Source organism: Pseudorca crassidens, chromosome 13 (assembly GCF_039906515.1).
Source record: "Pseudorca crassidens isolate mPseCra1 chromosome 13, mPseCra1.hap1, whole genome shotgun sequence".
In the NCBI taxonomy this organism is placed as follows: Eukaryota; Metazoa; Chordata; class Mammalia; order Artiodactyla; family Delphinidae; genus Pseudorca; species Pseudorca crassidens.
Genome location: NC_090308.1, coordinates 41,612,725 through 41,626,953, shown reverse-complemented (window position 1 = coordinate 41,626,953; position 14,229 = coordinate 41,612,725). Strand labels below are relative to the sequence as shown.

General features: G+C 37.6%; 1 protein-coding gene across 1 annotated transcript in view; it reads right to left on the bottom strand.

Annotated features, from left to right (window-relative positions):
* Positions 1–14,229, bottom strand: part of CEP85L (centrosomal protein 85 like) — a 154,988-nt gene that overhangs the window by 43,122 nt on the left and 97,637 nt on the right. The gene's annotated exons all lie outside the window — the stretch shown is intronic.

The following is a 14,229-nucleotide window of genomic DNA, read 5'->3' as shown; positions in this document are numbered from 1 at the left end:
AAAGTGAAGGTCTGAGAGTCAAAATCTCCAGGGGCACCCAGTCATAGGGGACACCCAATATCCTTGAATTATACCCCTAGAAGCTCTACCAGGTCCTCACAATGAATCCCTTTGTGCTTCCAGCAGAGGGAGGAGAAGAGAAACCATTCTGAAATGCCAGAGCTCCATGTTCTTCTTAACAAGGCCTGTCCTCAGGAGAAACTACTTTACCAGAGACTAACCTACCTAGAAGAGAACTAACATACCTAGAAGGAAAAAATCCCAAACCAGCTCCCTCTAGCCTTCCACATGGGGGAAGGGTTAATAGCCAACTCAGTTGCCTCTAGCCATCCTGTCCTACCTAAGGGTGGGAAAGAAAAAACTAAGAAGCACTGGTGAAGTTCACAGTCCAGGAGCACAGGCTCATGAAAAGACTAAGTCAGAGGGCCAGAGAATGCTTCCCCTGCCCCACACCCTACCATGACATTACTAAAGGCCTACCTACCGCACTTCCTTTTATCAGTACATCTGGAGAGACTGAACAAGCATCAGAGCTAGAGTCAGATATGTCACAGATGTTGGAATTATCAGAACAGACATTTTTAAAAATGTCTATGATTAATATGCTTAAGGGCTTTACTGATGAAGTAGAAAACATTCAAGAACAGATGGATAATATAAGAACAGAGCCGGAAAGACTATAAAAGAAATTCTAGAGACAAAAAACACTGAAACAAAAACGAAGGATGTCTTTGATGTGGTTATCAGTAGACTGGACCTGGCGCAGGAACCAATCTGAGCTTGAGGATATGACAGCAGAAACTTCTAAAACTTAAGAGCAAAGAGGAAAAAGATTGGAAAAAATAGAGAATATCCAAGAGTTGTGAGATAACTACAAAACTTGTAATATACATCTTATGGGAACACCACAAGGAAAAGAGAGAAAGAAAACAGCAATATTTTAAACAAGATGATTTTAGAATTTCCCCAAAAGGTCACATACCACACCTCAGATCCAGGAAGCTCAGAGAACACCAAGCAGAATAAATGCCCCCAAACTACACTTAAGCATATCATATTTAAATTTTTGAAAATCAAAGATTAAAAAAATTGTGAAAGAAACCAGAGGAGAAAATACCTTACCTATAGACAGGAAAAGATAAGAGCTTTATACAACTTCTCAGAAACCATGCAAGCAAAAAGAGAGTGGAGTGAAACACATGAAAGTCAGGCACTTTCTTTCCTATATAACAGCAATGAACAAGTGTAATTTGAAACTAAAAACATTACCATTTACATTAGCACCCTCAAAAACATAATAGTATAAATCTAACAAAATGTGTATATACAAGATCTATGCAAGGAATACTACAAAACTCTGATCAAAGATATCAAAGAAGGACAAAATAAATGAAGAGATATTCCCTGTTCATGGACAGACTCAGTATGGTCAAGCTGTCAAGTTCTTCCAAACCTGATCTATAGATTCGATGCAATTTCAATAAAAATCCCAGCAAGTTATTTTGTGGATAGTGACAAACTGATTCTAAAGTTTATATGGAAAAACAAAAGCTCCAAAATGGCCAACATAATACTTAAGGAGATGAACCAACCAAGATGGAGGGCTGACACCCTGACTTGAAGACTTACAGAAAAGCTACAGTAATCAAGAATGTGTGGTACTGGGGAAAGAACAAACAAACAGGTCAATGGAACAGAATGCAGAGCCCAGAAATAGATCCACACGAATACAGTCAACCAATCTAATGACAAAAGAACAAAGGCAGTACAATGGAGCAAAAACAGTCTTTTCAACAAATGATACTAGAACATCTGAACATCCACATGCAAAAAAAAAAAAACAAAAAAATATTCTAGACACAGACCTTACACCCTCCACAAAAATGAACTAGAGATTGGTTCAAGATGGCGGAGAAGGACGTGCTCTCACTCCCTCTTGTGAGAGCACCAGAATCACAACTAACTGCTGAACAATCATCTACAGGAGGACACTGGAACTCACCAAAAAAGATAGCCCACATTCAAAGACAAGGGAGAAGCCACAATGAGACGGTAGGAGGGGCGCAATCACAATAAAATCAAATCCCGTAACTGCTGGGTAGGTGACTCACAAACTGGAGAACATTATACCACAGAAGTCTGCCCACTGGAGTGAAGGTTCTGAGCCCCATGTCAGGCTTCTCAACCTGGGGGTCCGGCAATGGAAGGAGGAATTACTAGAGAATCAGACTTTGAAGGCTAGTGGGATTTGATTACAGGACTTCGACAAGACTGGGGGAAACAGAGACTCCACTCTTGGAGGGCACACACAAAGTAGTGTGCGCATCGGGACCCAGGGGAAGGAGCAGTGACCCCATAGGAGACTGACCCAGACCTATGTGCTAGTGTTGGAGAGTCTCCCGCAGAGGCGGGGGGGTCTCGGAAGTACTCCTTGGCATGAGCCCTCCCAGAGTCGGCCATTAGTCCCACCAAAGAGCCCAGTAGAGCTCCAGTGTTGGGTCGCCTCAGGCCAAACAACCAACAGGGAGGGAACCCAGCCCCACCCATCAGCAGTCAAGCGGATTAAAGTTTTACTGAGCTCTGACCACCAGAGCAACAGGCAGCTCTACCCACCACCAGTCCCCCCCATCAGGAAACTTGCACAAGCCTCTTAGATAGCCTCATCCACCAGAGGGCAGACAGCAGAAGCAAGAAGAACTACAAGCCTGCAGCCTGTGCAACAAAAACCACATTCACAGAAAGACAGACAAGAGGAAAAGGCAGAGGGCTATGTACCAGATGAAGGAACAAGATAAAACCCCAAAAAACAACTAAAGAAGTGGAGATAGGCAACCTTCCAGAAAAAGAATTCAGAATAATGATAGGGAAGATGATCCAGGACCTTGGAAAAAAGAATGGAGGCAAAGATCAAGAAGATGCAAGAAATGTTTAACAAAGACCTAGAAGAATTACAGAACAAACAAACAGAGATGAACAATACAATAACGGAAATGAAAACTACACTAGAAGTAATCAATAGCAGAATAACTGAGGCAGAAGAACGGATAAGTGACCTGGAAGACAGAATGGTGGAATTCACTGCTGTGGAACAGAATAAAGAAAAAAGAATGAAAAGAAATGAAGACAGCCTAAGAGACCTCTGGGACAACATTAAACGCAACAACATTCGCATTACAGGGGTCCCAGAAGGAGAAGAGAGACAGAAAGCACCAGAGAAAATATTTGAAGAGATTATACTTGAAAACTTCCCTAACATGGGAAAGGAAATAGCCACCCAAGTCCAGGAAGCGCAGTGAGTCCCATACAGGATAAACCCAAGGAGAACATGCTGAGACACATAGTAATCAATTTGGCAAAAATTAAACACAAGGAAAAATTATTGAAAGCAGCAAGGGAAAAATGACAAATAACATACAAGGGAACTCCCATAAGGTTAGCAGCTGATTTCTCAGCAGAAACTCTACAAGCCAGAAGGCACTGGCATGATATACTTAAAGTGATGAAAGGGAAGAACATACAACCAAGATTACTCTACCCTGCAAGGATCTCATTCAGATTCGATGGAGAAATCAAAACCTTTAGAAACAAGCAAAACGAAGAGAATTCAGCACCACCAAACCAGCTCTACAACAAATGCTAAAGGAACTTCTCAAAGTGGGAAACACAAGAGAAGAAAAGGACCTATAAAAACAAACCAAAACAATTAAGAAAATGGTCATAGGAACATACATATCGATAATTACCTTAAACGTGAATGGATTAAATGCTCCAACCAAAAGACACAGGCTTGCTGAATGGATAAAAAACAAGACCCATGTATATGTTGTCTATAAGAGAACAACTTCAGACCTAGGGACACATACAGACTGAAAGTGAGGGGATGGAAAAAGATATTCCATGCAAAAGGAAATCAAAAGAAAGCTGGAGCAGCAATACTCCTTTCAGGTAATATAGACTTTAAAATAAAGAATGTTACAGGAGACAAGGAAGGACACTACATAATGATCAAGGGATCAATCCAAGAAGACGATATAACAATTATAAATACATATGCACCCAACATAGGAGCACCTCAATACATAAGGCAACTACTAACAGCTATAAAAGAGGAAATCGACAGTAACACAATAATAGTGAGAGACTTTAACACCTCACTTACACCAATGAACAGATCATCCAAAATGAAAATAAATAAGGAAACAGAAGCTTTAAATGACACAATAGACCAGATAGATTTAATTGATATTTATAGGACATTCCATCCAAAAACAGCAGATTACATTTTCTTCTCAAGTGCGCATGGAACATTCTCCAGGACAGATCACATCGTGGGTCACAAATCAAGCCTCAGTAAGTTTAAGAAAATTGAAATCATATCAAGCATCTTTTCTGACCACAGCATTATGAGATTAGAAATAATTACAGGGAAAAAAACATAAAAAAAAAAAAAAAACACGTTGAGGCTAAACAATACGTTACTAAGTAACCAAGAGATCACTGAAGAAATCAAAGAGGAAATCAAAAAATACCTAGAAACAAATGACAATGGAGACATGATGACCCAAAACCTATGGGATGCAGCAAAAGCAGTTCTAAGAGGGAAGTTTATACCAATACAATCCTACCTTAAGAAACAGGAAGCATTTCAAACAAACAACCTAATCTTGCACCTAAAGCAATTAGAGAAAGATGAACAAAACCCCCCAAATTTAGCAGAATGAAAAAAGTCATAAAAATCAGATCAGAAATAAATGAAAATGAAATGAAGGAAACAATAGCAAAGATCAATAAAACTAAAAGCTGGTTCTTTGAGAAGATAAACAAAATTGATAAACCATTAGCCAGACTTATCAAGAAAAACAGGGAGAAAACTCAAATCAATAGAATTAGAAATGAAAAGAAGTAACAAGTGACACTGCAGAAATACAAAAGATCATGAGAGACTACTACAAGCAACTCTATGCCAATAAAATGGACAACCTGGAAGAAATGGACAAACTCTTAGAAATGCACAACCTGCCAAGACTCAACCAGGAAGAAATAGAAAATATGAACAGACCAATCACAAGCACTGAAATTGAAATTGTGATTAAAAATCTTCCAATAGGGCTTCCCTGGTGGCGCAGTGGTTGGGAGTCCGCCTGCTGATGCATGGGACACAGGTTTGTGCCCCAGTCCGGGAAGATTTCACATGCCGCGGAGCAGCTGGGCCCGTGAGCCATGGCCGCTGGGCCTGCACGTCCAGAGCCTATGCTCCGCAGCTGGAGAGGCCACAACTGTGAGAGGCCCGCGTACTGCAAAAAAAATCTTCCAACAAAAGCCCAGGACCAGATGGCTTCACAGGCGAATTCTATCAAATCACTGAGAGAAAAGCTAACACCTATCCTTCTCAAACTCTTCCAAAATATAGCAGAGGGAGGAACACTCCCAAACTCATTCTATGAGGCCACCATCACCCTGATACCAAAACCAGACAAAGATGTCACAAAAAGAAAACAACAGCCCAATATCACTGATGAACACAGATGCAAAAATCCTCAAAAAATACTAGCAAACAGAATCCAAGAGCACATTAAAAGGATCACACACCATGATCAAGTGGGGTTTATTCCAGGAATGCAAGGATTCTTCAATATATGCAAATCAATCAACGGGATACACCATATTAACAAATTGAAGGAGAAAAACCATATGATCATCTCAATAGATGCAGAGAAAGCTTGCGACAAAATTCAACGCCCATTTATGATAAAAACCCTGTAGAAAGTAGGCATAGAGGGAACTTTCCTCAACATACTAAAGGTCATACATGACAAACCCACAGCCAATACCATCCTCAATGTTGAAAAACTGAAACCATTTCCACTAAGATCAGGAACAAGACAAGGTTGCCCACTCTCACCACTCTTATTCAACATAGTTTTGGAAGTACTAGCCACAGCAATCAGAGAAGAAAAAGATATAAAAGGAATCCAAATTGGAAAAGAAGGAGTAAAGCTGTCACTGTTTGCAGATGACATGATACTATATGTAGAGAATCCTAAAGATGCTACCAGAAAACTACTAGAGCTGATCATTGAATTTGGTAAAGTAGCAGGATACAAAATTAATGCACAGAAATCTCTGGCATTCCTATACACTAATGGTGAAAAATCTGAAAGTGAAATTAAGAAAACACTCCCATTTAGCACTGCAACAAAAAGAATAAAATATCTAGGAATAAACCTACCTAAGGAGACAAAAGACCTGTATGCAGAAAATTATAAGACACTGATGAAAGAAATTAAAGATGATACAAATAGATGGAGACATATACCCTGTTCTTGGATTGGAAGAATCAACACTGTGAAAATGACTCTACTACCCAAAGCAATCTACAGATTCAATGCAATCCCTATCAAACTACCACTGGCATTTTTTACAGAACTAGAACAAAAACTTCACAGTTTGTATGGAAACACAAAAGACCCTGAACAGCCAAAGCAATCTTGAGAACGAAAAATGGAGCTGGAGGAATCAGGCTCCCTGACTTCAGACTATACTACAAAGCCACAGTAATTAAGACAGTATGGTACTGGCAGAAAGACAGAAATATAGATCAACGGAAAAGGATAGAAAGCCCAGAGATTAACCCACGCACAGATGGTCACCTTATCTTTGATAAAGGAGGCAAGAATAAACAGTGGAGAAAAGACAACCTCTTCAATAATTGGTGCTGGGAAAACCGGACAGGTATATGTAAAAGTATGAAATTAGAACACTCCCTAACACCATACACAAAAATAAACTCAAAATGGATTAAAGACCTAAATGTAAGGCCAGACACTATAAAACTTCTAGAGGAAAACACAGGCAGAACGCTGTGACATAAATCACAGCAAGATCATTTTTGACCCACCTCCTAGAGTAATGGAAATAAAAACAAAAATAAACAAATGGGACCCAATGAAACTTTAAAGCTTTTGCACAGCAAAGGAAACCATAAACAAGACCAAAAGACAACCCTCAGAATGGGAGAAAATATTTGCAAATGAAGCAACCGACAAAGGATTAATCTCCAAAATTTACAAGCAGCTCATGCAGCTCAATAACAAAAAACAAACAACCCAATCCAAAAATGGGCAGAAGACCTAAATAGACATTTCTCCAAAGAAGATATACAGACTGCCAACAAACACATGAAAGGATGGTCAACATCACTAATCATTAGAGAAATGCAAATCAAAACTACAATGAGGTATCACCTCACAGTGGTCAGAATGGCCATCATCAAAAAATCTAGAAACAATAAATGCTGGAGAGGGTGTGGAGAAAAGGGAACACTCTTGCACTGTTGATGGGAATGTAAATTGATACAGCCACTATGGAGAACAGTATGGAGGTTCCTTAAAAGACTACAAATAGAACTACCATACGACCCAGCAATCCCACTACTGGGCACATACCCTGAGAAAACCATAATTCACAAAGAGTCATGTACCAATATGTTCGTTGCAGCTCTATTTACAATAGCCAGGACATGAATCAACCTAATTGTCATCAACAGATGAATGGATAAAGAAGATGTGGCACATATATACAATGGAATATCACTCAGCAATAAAAAGAAATGAAATTGAGTTATTCATAGTGAGGTAGATGGACCTGGAGTCTGTCATACAGAGTGAAGTAAGTCAGAAAGAGAAAAACAAATACTGTATGTTAACACATATATATGGAATCTAAGGAAAAAAATGTCATAAAGAGCCTAGGGGTAGGACGGGAATAAAGACACAGACCTACTAGAGCATGGACTTGAGGATATGGGGAGGGGGAAGGGTAAGTTGTGACAAAGTGAGAGAGTGGCATGGACATATATACACTACCAAACGTAGGGTGGACAGCTAGTGGGAAGCAGCCACATGGCACAGGGAGATCACCTAGGTGGTTTGTGACCACCTAGAGGGGTGGGATAGGGAGGGTGGGAGGGAGGGAGACGCAAGAGGGAAGAGATATGGGAACATATGTATGTGTATAACTGATTCACTTTGTTGTAAAGCAGAAACTAACACACCATTGTAAAGCAATTATACTCCAATAAAGATGTTTTAAAAAAAAACAAAACCAAACTTGGTTGGTGGGAATGTAAATTGGCGTGGCCAGTACAGAAAACAATACGAAGGCTCCTCAAAAAAATAAAAGACAAATCTACCATGTGATCCAGCAATTCCATATCTGGGCATATACCCAAAGGAAATGAAAACAGGATTTCTACAAGATACATGCATCCCCCCTCATGGTTATCGCAGCATTATTCACAACAGCCAAGGTATGGAAACAGCCCAATGCCCATCAACAGATGAATCGACAAAAGATGTAACACACAATGGAATATTACTCAGCCACGAGAAAGGAGGATATCTTCCATTTGAGACAACATGGGTAGACCTTGAGCACATTATTCTAAGTGAGATAAATCAGAGAAAGGCAAGTATTGTATGATACCATTTATATGTGGAATCTAAAAAAGTTAAACCTGTAAAAAACATAAGAGTACCTCCTTACCAGGGATGGGCGGTGGGGAGCTCCCACAGGGGATAAGAGTGATGGTGTTTAAGGGTAAAACTTTAACAAGTAGTAAATATGCCATAAAAACCTAACGCACAGTGTAATGAATACAGACAATTATATCGTACTATATATGTTATGTAATGTGATAAATACCACTACAATAGCAATCATATTACATACAAATGTAAGAAAGTAACACGCCACACACCTTAAACTTACACCATATTACATGTCAAATCTGTTCAATGAAAAAGTGAAGAAAAATAACACTATTCACATGCCAAAATAATTCCTTCACTAAAGAAAATTTTATTATCTTAGTTGTTTCTCCTGAACTTTTGCTGTTTTATCCACTCTCTGTATCAATCTCCTGGAAAAATGTTTATCTTATATATTTATCATATCATTTAGTACTTAGGGTTTTCCTTGTATTTCCTTTTATTAATTGTACTTTTCTTTTAAAATGAATTTCTCAACAATATTTTAATTCCCCACATAATTTAAAATTCTTCTAATATTTTTAGTAGCCCATTTTCCTTACCTTTCCAGATATTTCTATCTGTCCTTGCAGACTGACTTAGAGAGCCCTCTTCTGGCCTGATGCTGTGTCAAAAAACATTTTCTTCAGCTTGCAAATAATGTAAGTTTTAAATGCTTTTGGTAATATAATAATAATTGTATAATTCAAGTAAAACCTTTCTTCAGAATAATAAAGTTATAAGGAGAAACTGCATGGTTCTATTAAAATACCCTTATCAAAGCAACTTATACTACTTAAGTAGTATAGAAATACCACTTTCGAATAACTGTACACTATTAATCTCAGTATGACAGAGCCTTGCTATCATGTGATGGAACTTGAAGATGAAGCCACATAATAACAAGGTATTTGATACACTAGTAACTGAAGTATGATAAACAAGCTGGAATCTCTGTTAAGTGCCTCTGCCTCAAAGAAGTCTGATAGTTATTTGGTCTTTAATATGTCCCGATTTTAATATAACAATGCCTTTAATAAAACTACAAGTTTGAAAATATAATGGCGGAAAGAATTCCACTTAAATTGATTTTTTTAATTCTAGGAATAAAGATGTTAATGAAAGTGACCAAACAGAAGTACATACCACCATTAAGTAACTTGCCAATAGTTTTTCTTCTTTTTGTAAATAAACAAGCCAATTATAAAGTTTACATAGAAATATATAAAAACAAATATTAAGGACAATTCTTAAAAACAGTAATAATTTGAGAAAGTAGTCCTTCCGGCCACATAAATTTTGTTATGAGGCGTCATAGACCCTATGTCTGTGTTCCCATTAGACTGTACTCTCAAGGACAAAACCAATCTCATTCACATTTCTATTCCTAGCACCTAGACAATGCATAATCTATAGGAATCATAATAAATTTTAAAGGATTGGGTAAATGTGTTTACCTATATGGTCTCTCCCTTTATAGTTTGAGACTCATGAAGGCAGGAACTATTTTTCACTTTTGTGACCTCAGAATTTAGCACAGTGGATGTTTAATAATTGTTTGTTAAATGGGTTCATTTCCAAAATGGTTTATTTATAAATACTCATCAGAATTAGAGAGACTTCATGGTAGAAAAAAATAGATAAAGGAAAAGAATGAGAAAATGATATAAATAGAATGAAAATATTATGACAATTCAGAAAATACATTATCAAATCAAATTATATGTAAAAGAAATTAACTTTTTTCCATTAAAGGGTTCATAAAATCCATAAGCAAAAAAACCAATACAGAAAAAATAAGCAAAAAATACGAAAAAACAATTGACAGAAAAAGAAACATGAATGGGTCTTAAATATATAAAAAGAAGTTCAACATCAGTCTTAGGAGAAATACATATTAAATCCATATGGAGAAAACAAGAAAAAGATCTCAAATCAACAACATAACTTTACAACATAAGGAACTGGAAAAAGAAGAACAAACTAAATCCAAAGCTATCAGAAGGAAGAAAATAAAGATCAGAGCAGAGATAAATGAAATAAAGAATAGAAAAATAATAGAGAAAATAAATGAAACCAAAAGTTGGTTCTTTGAAAAGAACAAAATTAACAAACCTTTTTTTTTTTTTGGTATGTGGGCCTCTCACTGTTGTGGCCTCTCCCGTTGCGGAGCACAGGCTCCGGACACGCAGGCTCAACGGCCATGGCTCACGGGCCCAGCCACTCCGCGGCATGTGGGATCTTCCCGGACTGGGGCACGAACCCGTGTCCCCTGCATCAGCAGGCGGACTCTCAACCACTGCGCCACCAGGGAAGCCCGCGGAAAAACTAGATGAAATGGTGAATTCCTAGAAGCAAAACCTACTAACACTAAATCATGAAGAAGTAGAAAATCTGAGTAGACCTACAACTAGTAAGGAGATTGAATCAGTAATCAAAAATCTCCAAACAAACAAAAGCCCTAGCCCTGAACCTGATGGCTTCACTGGCAAATTCTACCAAACATTTAAAGAAGAACTAATATCTATCTTTCTCAAACTTTTCTAAAAACTGGAAGAGGATGGAACACTTGTTAACCCATTCTGAGGTCAGCATTATTCTGATACCAAAGCCAGATGAAGACACTACACGAAAACTACAGACCAACAACCCTTTTGAATACTGATATAAAAATCCTCAAGAAAATATTAGCAAACTGAATTTAGCAGTATATAAAAAGGATTATACTCCATGACTAAGTGGGATTTATTCCTGGAATGTAAGGCTGGTTTAACATTCAAAAATCAATCAATGCGGGCTTCCCTGGTGGCACAGTGGTTGAGGGTCCGCCTGCTGATGCAGGGGACACGGGTTCATGCCCCGGTCCGGGAGGATCCCACATGCCACAGAGCGGCTGCGCCCATGGGCCATGGCCACTGAGTCTGCACGTCCGGAGCCTGTGCTCTGCAACAGGAGAGGCCGCGGCAGTGAGAGGCCCACGTACCGCAAAAAAAAAAAAAAAAAAAAAATCAAGCAATGTTATTATACAGCACAAAAAACAGCAAAAAAAGAAAAACAATCATCTCAACTGAGGCTGAAAAGAGCATGTAGTAAAATGTGACACCCTTTTATGATAAAAACACACAAAAAGCTAGGAAAAGAAGAAAACTACTCAACATAATAAAAGCTATATAGAAAAAACCCACAGGAAACATCATACTCAATGGTGAAAGACTGAGAGCATCTCCTCTAAGATCAGGTAAAAGGATTCCCACTTACAACACTTCTACTGAACAGAGTACTGGAAGTTCTAGCTGGAGCAATTAGGCAAGAAAAAGAAATTAAAGGCATCCAAATTGAAAAGGAAGATGTAAAATTATCACTGTTCACAGATGATATGATCATTCACATTCTTTAGCAATAAAGAATGGATTCAGGGACTTCCCTGGTGGCGCAGTGGATAAGACTCCATGCTCCCAATGCAGGCACCCTGGGTTTGATCCCTGGTCAGGGAACTAGATCCCACGTGCATGCTGCAACTAAGAGTTTACATGGTACAACTAAGGAGCCTGCCTGCTGCAACTAAGACCCAGTGCAACCAAATAAATATTTTAAAAAAATGTATCTCCACCCTCCTGGGTTTGAGCTGGAGAAATTAAAAAAAAAAAAAAAAAGAATGGATTCAGCAAAGTATCAGAATACAAAGTTAATACAGAAAATTTAATTGCATCTCTATACACACTAATAATAAATGATCTGAAGAGGAAATTATGAAAACAATTCCATCTACAATAGTATCAAGAAGAATAAAATACTTAAGATGTAATTTAGCCAAAGAAATAAAAGAATTGTACAATGAAAACTAAAAAACACTGCTGAAAGAAACTGAAGATGACACAACTAAATGGAAATATAGCTCATGCTCACGGACTGAAAAACTTATATGGTTAAGATGTCAATACTACTCAAAGTGATCTATAGTTTCAAATGCAATCCCTATTCAAAATCCCAATAACATATTTTTTGCATAAATAGAAAAACCCATCCTAAAATTCATATAGAATCTCAAGGGACTACAAATAACCAAAACAATCTTGAAAACGGGGGACAGAGGAGGACTTACACTCTGTGATTTCAAAACTTTCTACAAAGCTACAGTAATCAAAACAGTGTGGTTTTGGCATAAGGAGAGACATATATAGACTGATGGAACAGAATAGAGAACCCAGAAATAAACCCTCACATATATGGTCAAATGACTTTTGACAAGGTACCAAGACAATTCAATGGGGAAAAGATTGTCTTTTCAACAAATGATGCTGGGAAAACTGGATATCCACATGCAAAAAGAATGAAGTTGGACCCTTACCTAACACCATATACAAGAATTAAGTTGTAAGGGATCTAAGACCTAAAACTATAAAACTCTTAGAAGAAAATATGTGGCAAAAGCTTCATGACACTGGACTTGGTAATGATTTCTTAGTTACGACACCAAAGACACAGGCAATAAAAGAAAAGTAGACAAATCAGACTTCGTGAAAATTTAAAAATCTCGTGCATGAAAAGACACAAAGGACTATCAACAGAATAAGAAGGCAACCCCCATAATGAGAAAAAATATTTGCAAATCATATATCTGACAAAGGATTAATATCCAGAATAGAGAATCTCTAAAACTCAATAAAGAAAAAACCAAAAAGTCCAATCTAAAAATGGGCAAAGGACTTGAATAGACCTTTCTCCAAAGAAGATACAGAAGTAGCCAATAAGCACATGAAGATGCTCAACATCATTAATCATTAGGAAAATGCAAATCAAAATTACAATGAGATATCATCAGGTTGGTTACTATCAAAACCCAGAAAATAACAAGTGTTGGTGACAATGTGGAGAAACTAGAACACTTGTACACTATTGATGGAAATGCAAAATGGTACCTCCACTGTGGTTAAACAGTGTGGCAGTTCCTCAAAAATTTAAACAGAATTACCATATGATCCAGCAATTCCATTTCTGGGTATATACTCAAAGGAAATGAAAGCAGGGTCTCAAAGAGACATTTGTACACCCAAATAAATAATATAAAAAATGTTCATAGCAGCATTATTCACTATAGCTAAAATGTGGATTCAGCCCAAGTGTCCATTGAAAAATGAGGGGAAAAGCAAAATGTGGTATACATAAAATGGGATATTATTCAGCCTTAAAAAGGAAGGAAATTCTGACACATGCTACAACATGGATGAACCTTAAGGATATTATGCTAAGTGAAATATGCTAGTCACAAAAAAGACAAATACTGTATAATTCCACTTAACATGAGATACCTGGAGTAATAAAAATTATAGAGACATGAAGTAGAATAGTAGTTGCCAGGGGTCGGGAAGTGAAATGGTGAGTTACTGTTTAATGAGTACAGCGTTTCACTTTTATAAGATTATGTATAATAGTCCCAAACTAGAAACAACCCACATTTTGACAAGTAGAGACAGGTTGAATAAATTATGCTGTCTCCATAAAATGGGAAATCAAGCAGCTGTAAAAGCAAAGGAAAGGGATGCTGCCTATGTAATGATATGAAAATAATCACTGTATTTTATATAATTTTATATAATATTAAGGGAAAGAAGCAAGGTGTTGAATACTGTATTTATTTTGATACCTTTTGTGAAGGTAGGAGGATAAAATACATTTATATGTGTTTGTTGTGATATAAGTC